At 38.9% G+C, this 11930-nt stretch overlaps 1 long non-coding RNA gene across 2 annotated transcripts in view; it reads right to left on the bottom strand.

Moving 5' to 3' along the window:
• LOC126466738 (uncharacterized) overlaps nucleotides 1-8815 on the bottom strand; it is a 47639-nt gene extending 38824 nt beyond the window's left edge. Inside the window, exons 1-3 of one of the 2 annotated variants that reach the window (XR_007585988.1) lie at nucleotides 8731-8815; nucleotides 8042-8125; nucleotides 5273-5359 (exon numbers count right to left, since the gene is read on the bottom strand). This is a non-coding gene — a long non-coding RNA (uncharacterized LOC126466738). Of the gene's footprint in view, nucleotides 1-5272; nucleotides 5360-8041; nucleotides 8126-8730 lie in introns of those variants that run through there. The other variant, XR_007585989.1, reaches the window with a different exon arrangement.
• Nucleotides 8816-11930: the final 3115 nt, after the last annotated feature.

Here is an 11930-nt window from a genome sequence, read left to right on the forward strand (position 1 = left end):
ACAGCACGCGGGAAAAATGAACACATGTATACGTATTTCCGTGCGAGCTTTTATTTCCCTTATTTGATTATGATGATCGTTTTTGCCTATGCAGGCCGGAATGAAGAAAATATTTTCGCATTCTGAGGAGAAAGTTTGTGACTGAAATTTTGTGAGATCCGTCGCTACTAAAAACGCCTTAGTTTTAATGATGTCCACTTTAAATCTTCTATCATGTCAGTGACACACTCTCCGCTATTTCACGATAATACAAGACGTGCTTACCCTCTTCGGACTTACACGATGAACACCGTTAACCCTTTTGCTAAGGATCCCACACCGCGCGGTAGTATTACAAAATCCGACTGACAAGCGTAGTGTAGGCAGCCTCTGTAATATATCAGCTACATTTTCTAGGTGTTTTGCCAGTCAAACATAGTCTTTGTTTTGTCTTTCCCACAACAGTTTCTGTGTTTTCTTTCCAATTTACTTTGTTCGCAAATATAATTCTTAGGTATTTAGATGAATTTATGAACTTTATATTGGATTGATTTATCGTGTAACTGAAGTTTATCGAATTTCTTTTAACACTCATGTGGATGACCTCACACATTTTATAATTTGGGGTCAATTTCCAATTTTCGCACCATACAGATATCTTTTCTGTATAGTTTTGCAATTTGTTTTGATCTAAATCAACCCACTTTGTAGTACTCGCTGGCATAATCACAAAATATTTCTCTCTATTCTCACTAATACACCGAAAATCAGCGAACAAGACAATGCCTTCACCTCTGGCGCTTTGGTTATGTCAATGAATCATGTCACTGGCTCCGCGAAACTGAGATGTTGCCAACCTATTAGCAGCAAATAAGCACTGCTGTTGGCACGGATCAAGACTAGCCGTACTTTGTGTTAAGTTTGTAGAGGGCGCTGCTAGGTTTGAAACTGCGAACATGTTATTGATTCCACAAGTTTAGCTACTTAACAGAAAATAACGAGCGTATGCTGGACTCTGCTTACCCTCATAATCAGGCAAAGCTTAAAAATTATCCTTGGTTGTCTTAGTAACGAGAGTAACCATAGATTACAACATGTGTGACTTCGAATTTCTTGTAATTTCTTTCGACGCATATTTTTCTCAAAGGTGAGCCAACATGCAATAAAACGATAATAATTTTGTGAATAATAATATCAATGAAATAAGAAAAGCTAACACTTCGACCAACGTGAATTATGTAAGTCTGCAAAGGTTTAACTGTAAATGAGGACTGGATGTTTTAACATAAAGTGTAGAGAATGCGATGTTGATAATTGGAAGTAATGTACATACGTGTACCACAATCACCTTAGTTGAACAGCGGATAATACGTTCCAGAGCGATGAAATAAAGTAATTCACAGTCGTCAGATTCAGAATAGTGAGCACCAACTCATGCCTCAATAATACCATACATACTTAGCTCCAGTGATTTTGTAATTTTCAGCTGAGCTGTATAAGTAGAAGCCATGGGTAAAATTTCACTTACAGCAGCTGCGGTGTCGTGTGTTGATGTAGTCAAGGACCGGGGATGAAGTGAGTAATTAATGCTGTTCGTGCTCTGCGGTTGACATGTTCTTGTATGTACCCCTGTCCGCTCAATAAGTTAATTTCATAACAAAATGTTTGCGTTGGTATAAGCGTCACATAATTCCGAGCATTCAACAGTCGTTGTCAACATGAGGACACTACGCCGCCGCTGTCGTGAATGAAATTTAACCAAGCCGTGTTTTAGATACCGCATTTCTTGTTGTTGTTGTTGTGGTCTTCAGTCCTGAGACTGGTTTGATGCAGCTCTCCATGCTACTCTATCCTGTGCAAGCTTCTTCATCTCCCAGTACCTACTGCAACCTACATCCTTCTGAATCTGCTTGGTGTATTCATCTCTTGGTCTCCCTCTACGATTTCTACCCTCCACGCTGCCCTCCAATACTAATTTGGTGATCCCTTGATGCCTCAGAACATGTCCTACCAACCGATCCCTTCTTCTAGTCAAGTTGTGCCACAAACTTCTCCCCAGTCCTATTCAACACCTCCTCGTTAGTTATGTGATCCACCCATCTAATCTTCAACATTCTTCTGTAGCACCACGTTTCGAAAGCTTCTATTCTCTTCTTGTCTAAACTGTTTATCGTCCACGTTTCACTTCCATACATGGCTACACTCCATACAAATACTTTCAGAAACGACTTCCTAGTTGGCATCGCAATATTCAGTTTAGCTCTATAGCGCTTGTTACCGTGTTCCGGTAATTGTAGTGACTTTTCGTGACTTTTGAGTATCTGTATTGGTATCGCTTTTGGCTTTCCGATTTATTGCTCTCTGTGTTGCTGTTGGTTTTAAGTTATTTTTTCCACTGACTATTCAGTTGAACCACTTATTCTTGAGGGTAGCAGAGTTATAGACATATTTAATGTACAATGGCAGTTTTCTCCAACAGAATTGTTAATTACCCAAAATTTTCTTTCATTTTACGACCGGTTTAAGGTTTTTAAGCGATTATTCAGTGGTTTCTATACAGGTAACTGGTGGACAGTGGCTTAAGAAGACGAAACCTGCAGTGAAACTAAAGAATACGTTAAATAAATGACGACTCAGTGGTAAAACAAAGTCTCTCATGGATATTCTATTGGGCTACATACGTCAAGCGATATTTTCCGTTACAGTTGGATTACGCTAATTGGATGTACGTTTTTCCTGCATCTTTGGTACCAACCGCTGCAGTTGCGCTCTTCCGATTATTTAGGTACATATATTTTAGTCTTTTTTTCATTTTGTGGTTGTTGTGTAAGAGGTCGATTTTTCTCCGCCCATAACTTCCAATTTCCCGCGGTTTCGTTTTAGGTTCAATATTTATTATTTAAAATTGTGCGATTTTATAATTGATTTTTATGCTTTTGTAAGCTGGCAATTGGTGGTTACGATGCCCTGACCGTCATTTTTAAATCCAAATTTTACTGCATTTTGGGCATCGCCATAATGCCTTTTGCCGGCCGGTGTGGCCGTGCGGTTCTGGGCGATTCAGTTTGGGACCGCTACGGTCGCAGGTTCGAATCCTGCCTCGGGCATAGATGTGTGTGATGTCCTTAGGTTAGTTAGGTTTAAGTAGTTCTAAGTTCTAGGGGACTGATGACCACAGATGTTAAGCCCCATAGTGCTCCATTTGAACCATGATGTCTTTGGTCAAAGCGGACGAATGCCGTCGAAGCCACTCCGTTTATCCCAATAATCCACCGTGCTTCAGACACCCTGCTGTACATCAGTCCAGAGAGGGCCAGCATATGTGGCACTAGAGGTTACGTTAATACATTAAAAAGGTACATGTATAGCAATATAGTGGCCGAAACCCATCGAAAGTTCTTCAATATAAGAATAAATAAATTTAAGAGTTTTATATCTTACTTTTTATAAATATCCATTGGAGGTAATTTATCTGCATAAGACACAGTATCATTTAAGGTGGAAGAAAAAGAAAGAAAGAAAAAGTACATAGCGTAGGAGAGAAATCTTGTATTCTGCAATAGATGATTTTGCGATCACATAATTGTGGAAAAAGGAATTTCGATCTGGCATATCCTAAGCACAGCGTAGCCACGAATACTTTGAAAGTTATTTACAAAGACATTTTGAATACAGTTTCCACTACAATTCCAGTATTGTGTTGGATAGTTCTTACCGCACTTTAGGAAGAAGAATTAATGTGCTGCCACTTATATTTTTCAGTAGTTCTATAATGTCAGGTGAAGTACTGCATCACCTAATAATTATACATTTTACCTCTTAATTCTCGTGCTGTGGGTTGTAGGATGGCAGTTATTAACAGCCATTTAGATTCTTTATGAGCTCAGTTACCCCTATTCTGAGCTCAGTTACACTTAATCTATAATAACAATATATTGCTAAACAGTTTTTATCTATATGATAAAGCGTAAGTGAGGTAGCACCTGAGGAGAAATGGCTGAAATTATTAGCAATATTACCTGATATCGTCCTATTTTCTATGCAGCGTAGCTCCACTTTACCATATTTTCTTATTTAATGTCTACGATATCATTTCACATTAAGTCCTTCGGTACACACAAAGTAAGTTATCTGTCACAATAACTTAACGCAGTAGCTTAAAGTAGCCGAATTAACGTTTTTCTTATTTTATTTTTGGGACATAATTCTCTCTTTAAATTTTTACGGGTGGTAATTACTTGTACAGTCACGCACGTGACGGAATAGTACGGAAAGCGACAAAATGTTAACCTGATAAGATGATCCAGATACGTATGCTACGAGATGACTATTCTGTTTACTTCTTTAGGGTTGTGACGGGATTCTAATCAATCGCTATTCGGACAATGGAGTTCTATGAAATGGGGCATCATTTTGAGTACACAAAGAAAGGTTTAATTTATGTTTCCTACGCGCAAAGACACTCGTCAAGCTTCTATAAAGACCAGTTGCTGTGTATATCAACATACCTAATATTTCACACCCAAAAAATAGTTTTCTATTTACGAGTAAAGGTAGTCACCAATGAGTAAAGACTAACCAAGTGCGGTGAACATGTATGCAGAGGGCATCAGATGTTAATTTCGGTTTAGTTTCTGCAAACTTTAGGGCTATGATACATGTGGCTCACTGAGGTTTATACGAACTAGTTTTTTATCCCTAGATGGAGTGATTTCTCAGCCACACTACTCTTTTAAGTGTTATCGTTAGTGTCAGTGATTTTGCGGTCAAAATATCATATTTTAAAAAGTTAGTGGCGTGACCTCTGAATGCTTGTTTCGTATACCATTGGCACGTATTTTCCTGTTTTTCAATATTGCTCAAAACACTTTCTTACTCAAGTTAAAAACAAAGAAGTCCAAATATTCGTATCTAACGACAAATCGACGTTTATGTAATGACAGACGAAGCTCGTATTGGAGGAGGAGGAAATCGCAAGGTGATACTCTGAAGGAACCATTAATCCGTTTGCCTTAATGTATTTAGAGCAACCACCGAAAACCTATAGGTCTATCTTGATGGTCGACAGCAGTTCTGAATTACCGACAGTCCGAATGGGAGTTCCGTGTGTTACCACAACGCCACATTGCTCGAACTAAAATAAAAAACGAGACCATGGTATCACAGTAATCCGATTTCTTTATTGAATCGGTAGATGCGGCTTCGGGTGGAACTGGCCGCAGTGACAGAGTCGCACAGTCTGGCAGCCTGGCGGTCTTCCACAGGCGCCGAGTTGACGGCGACGCCCTCTCATACGCAGCGTCTGACGCGGCGGCTCTGAAGCGCTGCGGGGTGTGAAGTGCGCAGCCTCCGTGGTGGGCGCGGAGGTGGCTGGTGTGACCTGCGACAAATTTAAATTTATAAATATGGTGGGCTGATAGGACACACGTAGATATGAATTTAAACGTGAAAACTACGAGTAGTGATGATTTGCCTCTACCCTGCTCCCTGAATACAGTTTCTTCTGTTGAAATAGACTATAAAATCATTGTGTCATGGTGGCAGATAGTTGCAATAAGTATCAGAATAAATCTGATATAGTAGAAACCTCACAGAAAATTATGCTCTATCCCGAATTAAGTTCTATGCACGATGAAACCGAGACAGCTGTGAGTAATGGTATGCATACCCGTAACAGAATCATAGAATATCTAAAAATACAGTTCACAAATGTTCCGTTAAAGTTCGAAGGGCTTCACTGACAATCGTATGTCAGAAAAATAAACGTTGACCCAGCATAAAAGAACGGAACCAGAAGACAAAGTAAAAGGTGGGACACGGAAGGTGAAACTATACTGAAACATCGATAACAGTTTTATTGGAAGGAGGACGTACGGCAGAATAGTTTCTGATTAACCCTCGGTATTGTAAAAGTGAAGGTAACCATGGTGAACCTTTGATTATTGAGTTTGAATAGATTCTACCAAGGTATCAATGAAATAACTGTATTGTTGCAAAAGGACTTAGTATCTACTCTCATATTCACAACTATTATAGAAGAAGAGCAGGATATGTATTTCGACAGTGCTCTCCTATCGGTACGTTCCATTCCAGTGTCCGTCGATTGAGGGTTGTATTCATCCGAACTCAGTACTATATTGCATGTATTTGAAATCTTAAATGATACTATAAATACGGTAAGGAATAATTTGCAAGTAAACACTTTGACGTATCTTGGCCATAACTTTACTGTTCCAATACCCCTTAAGCATTAAGACATTACGTCACTACCAAAGGCTAGCAAAATAAAAAGCACCACTAGAAATACAAGATGTGTTACGTTTTCACAAATTAAAAGTATACCACACTATAGAAAGAACAAATATGGTTTTAAGCTAACCGAATGCTTAATGTCATTCCTGTAACTAATTGCAAACGTACAAGAACAGACATATAGCATCTAGTCAACATTCCTTCACAAGACAATAGCGCAAACTAGCTTCAAGGATCAAGGTTGATACTAAGTGCAATATATTGAGGCATTTGTTTGTAAACAAGAATACGTGCTTAACCTATTACATCGCTAACTAATTTCATCCGAAAGGAATACATGAAATGCATAATGTAGTTTACAAGAAGTTTTCTTAAAACGCGTGTCGTGGAATACATTAATTATATCGAAGATCGTGTGGCGCTTATGTACAGCTATATCTGCTATTAAGAGTAAAATTTCATAACAGGGAACAAATGAATGAGCGCTATAAAGGAAAGGAACGAATCAAACTAAAATTGTTCTCCAAGACGTAAACTTTGAAAATGACATACTATAGTTAACCAGTAATAAAATAGCAACAACCCAGATTACCCTGCATAAAACTGTTGCGAAATTAACAAACAACAAGAACGGCACATTGATATTTATACAATGTATTGTAATTGGTTTACATTCCAATGTTACATATTTTGAAATTCATGGAATACAGGCGAATTCTTGAAGATTATAATCAAGATATAATGAAACATATCTTTGATTCATAGTCATTGTATCCTAAATTATTAAGTGTGATAAAAGAAGTCGGGATTGCTGGGGAAGAGCGAAGGAGAGGGGGGTGAAAGAAGAGGCGAAACGGAAAACATATCAACAGGCCTAAGGTTGGCATATGCTTCAAATGCCATTTTTTTTTGTAAAACTGGCTGTGGCTCTTTGCCTACAAAATTATTTATTTTTATTATAAAAACAACACTGTTTATCGTGATTAAATTATATCTTGAAAGCACTTAAAAGTGCATTTAATTGTAAATAGGAGCTTTCAACTTATTCCATACAGGGTCAAGCGCTAAGTAGTATCTTAGAAGTATTTATCAGTTGATGACTAAGATGGGTGTGAAACGAAAGAAAAGTAACGACAAACTTAAAAAATACTGGGATTTATTTTGGTTTGTGACATTTCTTACCATAATAAATGTTATTCATTTTCACCCCAGCATGTTAGTAGCTGACATTGTGTTTTATAAGCGCCACCTGTGCTTTGGTACGACCTTATTTTAAAAATGCTTCTGACAATTATTTATACGATGTAATCGATTAAACACCTCTTCTTGTTCACAAACAATTGTCTCCTTACCTCACTACTTTGCCTCACTTAACGATTTATTCCATTTTGTATTCCTCTTGATCCGTGAAGTCAGTCTGCACTTACTATCTGTGAAGAAATGATGTCTACATGCTATGTATCCATTTGGACATTAAGCTTTTGGTAAGCTTTAAACCGTATTTGTACTTTCTATATTATGGCTTCACCTGAGCAGAGAAAATGTAACATCTTGCGGTACCAAGGATACCAGTATTGGGTTAATAAAACTGAGGATAAGACATTTCACAGTGCTTTTAACGGCGGATATGTCTCACAGAGTTTTAAGCACTTAAGTTTGTTAAGATAGTCGACGTATCCAAACTGGTAGCGTTTTAGTGTCATCCGGAGGCAGAGTATTGATTAGCTTCACGTCCTCAGTTGAATAATGATGTGTTCACGAAACGAAAAATACGCTTTGAAACACAAATACTGATGAAATTTCCACTCACCAATAGCAGCACGGTTTTCTTCTTAGACCTGCAGCCGTTCCTGCAGTCACTCCATAAGCACGCGCCACAGGTGAACGGACGCTCCTGTTGAAAAAGAACTTATCAGTATTACAATAAATAACATGTGGAGTATTTTAGGAAATGTGCTGATCCTACCATGTACAAATTTTGCAATGTATTTCATTTATCGCTTATTTTGCAGGCTACGCTTAACGATATTATGTATACACTGACTGATTTTCATATCTAAAAAGTATCACTGATCAGTCAGTGCCTCAGTAACTAGCGATACTAACAAATAACTAATATCCCTTGATCTCTGAGGTTTCCTCAGTGTGACTGGTTAATGTTTTGCTTCTGTGGGTCAAGCCAGTTGTTGTACCTATCTCAGGCATAATATTTCAACGAGCTTCTGAGCCAACTTCTTCAGGAAGTGCGCCGTTCGCTGACTGGTTAGTGTCCAGGCAGAGAATAAACATCCCAGCAAAACTCATGGGCCCTGAAGAAGATGGCTGGGACGCTCGTCGAAGTACTGTGCACAAACTGGTAACATCGACTCCCCAAAACAAACGGACGCATAACGTTAACTAGTATCACATTCTGAAGTGTGTGTGATGTGATCATGAAACTTGTAATACACATTGAAAAGAAAATCTATTGTTCTCAATAACGATCGAGAGTACACTTACCGTAACATAATCGCTTTATTCCTCTTCCTGCAGACGTTTCTGCAGCAACTCCACGAAACACCCGTCGAGGGTGAACTGGCACTCCTGTTGGAAAAAAAACTTATTAGTTTTATGGAGTAATTCAGAACATTAGCTAGTTCCTAACATGTACAATTGTATTGTTACATTTATTACGAATTTTGCAGGCTACAGTTGTCGATTTGAAATATAGAATGACCAATTTATTATTCAAGTGACATCACTGCCGAGTCCATTTCCCAGCAAACATTAATGCTAAAAAGAACTAATATTCTGTGAACTCGTAAGTTTTCTCGAAGCGATTGGTTGATGGGGTGCTTTCGGGATTTAGGACGAGTTGTAGTTACTGTTTTATTTGCAGTGTTTTAATGACAAACAGAGCCACATTCTTCGGGTTTGGCGACGTTTGATGAGTGGTTGGAGTTTAGGCAGTAATGTACTTAACTGCAAAACTCGCAACGCCTTGGAAGTATTGTGCACAAAATGAGAAAATCATCTGGGAAAAGTATCCGGAAGTAGAGCATTATCTAGTATCACGTTATGAACTGAATGGCGATGTGTTCACGAAATAACAAATACCTTTTGAAACCAAATCTGTTGTTTCCTATATTGATCGAATTTAAACTCACCATAGCAGCACGGCTCTCTTGCTCCCCTTGCAGCCGTTTCTGCAGTAACTCCATGAAGAACGCATCAAGCGTGAACTGACGCACCTGTTGGAAACGAACTTATTACTTTTGTGACTTTCAACATGTGGAGTAATTAAGAAATTTTGCTAGTTCTTAACATGTACAGGTGTTAAGAATTATCACGAATTTTGCAGGCTACAGTCGTCAATTTGAAGAATACGATGACTGATTTACTATCCAAGAACATCGCTGCCAAGTACATTTCTCAGCAAACATTGATATTAAAAACAACTGATAGCCTGTGATCTCTAAGGTACGAAATTTTACGTTTATCATAAATTTTTATGACTGCAAGTAACGATAATAAGTGTGCATTGGTTGACTCTAATATCCAAGTTACACCAGTCTTCTGGCCTTGTTCGAGAATTGGGGATTGGTTCTACGTGTATGCTCGCTCAAACGTATTTCGATTAACTACCAACATTTTATTGTTGTAACTCTCTGTAATTTACTACCACGAACGGCAGAAGGAAGCGCTCACCTCGAAGGGCAGAGGGCCACAGCGGAACTATTTGAGGGACAGCGACACTGCTATCTCTTTAATCGTTTTCCTGCGTGTTTTTACTCCTCAAAGCAAAGTAACGGTGACTGTAACACGTTTTACTAACAGTTGCAGTTCCTCTGTTTTCTGACTCCACGAATGACACAACTAGTATTCCTCCGAAACCCAACAACACGGTTGTTAAGTCTCAAACCAAAGTCTACACTTTCTTTGGTCATCAGATATTCACCCCAAGCAGCTGGTAATTGGTAGATCAACTAGATGATCAAAAATGCCGTCATCAACCAGTCGCATGTATTGCCGCATATTAAGTGAATCTTCTGTCTTACAAGACGTTTCAGCATAAATCTCTACTACTTAAAAGGATCACTTCGATTGTCAAGTCCAGTTCGCATGATCATTATAGTTCGCGCACTCACAATAAGTAGCAGCATGATAACGCATTTGGTTGGTCTAAACTCCCCATGTCCTGTGTAACTGATAAATTTAATGTCGCTCAGTGGAGTTCAAACAACCATTTTATTGGCACTAGGGCAAGACTATCAAACAATACTACCTAATGTGAAAAGATCGGATACAATGTGCTAATAACATGGAGGAGGGAAAATAGGGCATATGGGATCTGGAGAGAGGAGTGACAATTTTTGCAGCCAAGGAGGCCTGTAGGGAACACACCGTGACACAGCGAGCTATTAACCTGCGGGTCAGAGAGACAAACTACTGTGGGAGAAGGTGTGACTAGCCAATTATCCGGGCAAGTCCCATCTCATACCATCATTTCGATGCGATGAAGTCGACCTAGCTTCCCTGCAAAAAGGACAAAGCTCCAACTAATGGGTTCATAATGTCAAGAGACGGCCACTAGATTTGAGATACCTGTGGCATACAAATTCCTTTGCGCCACAATTCAAGTTTATGTTGTCTCTTGATCACAAGGCTACAAGGCCTGCTTAAATTTTAGCTGAAGTTGAAAAGAGCACGCTAAAGTTCGAAAATTTTGTACTGCACGTGGACATTAGACCAAGTTTCAGGTTGTAGGCTCTTGTGTTATACTGAGCTACCCTCATACCCTATTTTGCTCCAGTGTTTAATAAATCCATCCACACATCAGCGACATTCACCCGTTGTGGTGTTTAGGATACTTCCAATGAACCAGGGAACCGCGATCAATTTTCTCATTAGTTTTAGGAAAGGTTTTGAATATGATTTTGGTAGTTCTGTGTGTGTGTTCTGTGTTTGTTTGTGTATGTATGTGTGTGCGTGTGAATAAGGTCTTACGGAAATTTTAGATTTAAATTTTTTGTAGTATTTTTACTGTTTTACCACTTTCAACCACCCGCGTCTCAAACGCCCTGGCTTTCATGCCCCGAATCTAGCATATAACCCTCGGAACTGACACTCGTTGGGAGATGCTTGTCTAAGGCATATTATTTGTAATGTCTTCCTGCATAGTATGTTTAACCATAAATGTATTTACAGTAAATCGTGGTACTCTGAAATAGCTATTGGCTGTGCAGTGTACAATGAGATAAATCTCAAACATTACTGCTTTGTATATAACGTTATTGGTAATGCAACATGACATGGCTCACCTCCAAAGTACCTGGAACAGCAACTAAGTTCCTCTGCAGTCGCGGAACTTCGTCTCTCTCCCGTCCTACGCACCGGGAGAGAAACCTCCTTATGCGCCGGAACATCGCTGCAATAATGACAGGCATCGTGTCAGATATGGCCAGACCGTCTCGATGAGTAAATCTTACAGCAATGTCTCACAAACTGATCGTAAGAAAAACTTGGGACTGTGACGGCACGTCTGTATACTAGGCTTTTGTAATAAAATAGGTGTCAGTGTTACAAACAGGCTATTAAATCCAGATCGATGAAATATTGTTTTATTTCAATAAGCTTATCTATTTGTTACTAGTCAGCTGTTCATTATTTTAATCTGTTGTTAGTAATCCACTATACTAGTAGTATAGCTGAGTTATTAC

This window comes from Schistocerca serialis, chromosome 1, assembly GCF_023864345.2.
Source record: "Schistocerca serialis cubense isolate TAMUIC-IGC-003099 chromosome 1, iqSchSeri2.2, whole genome shotgun sequence".
NCBI classification, from domain to species: domain Eukaryota; kingdom Metazoa; phylum Arthropoda; class Insecta; order Orthoptera; family Acrididae; genus Schistocerca; species Schistocerca serialis.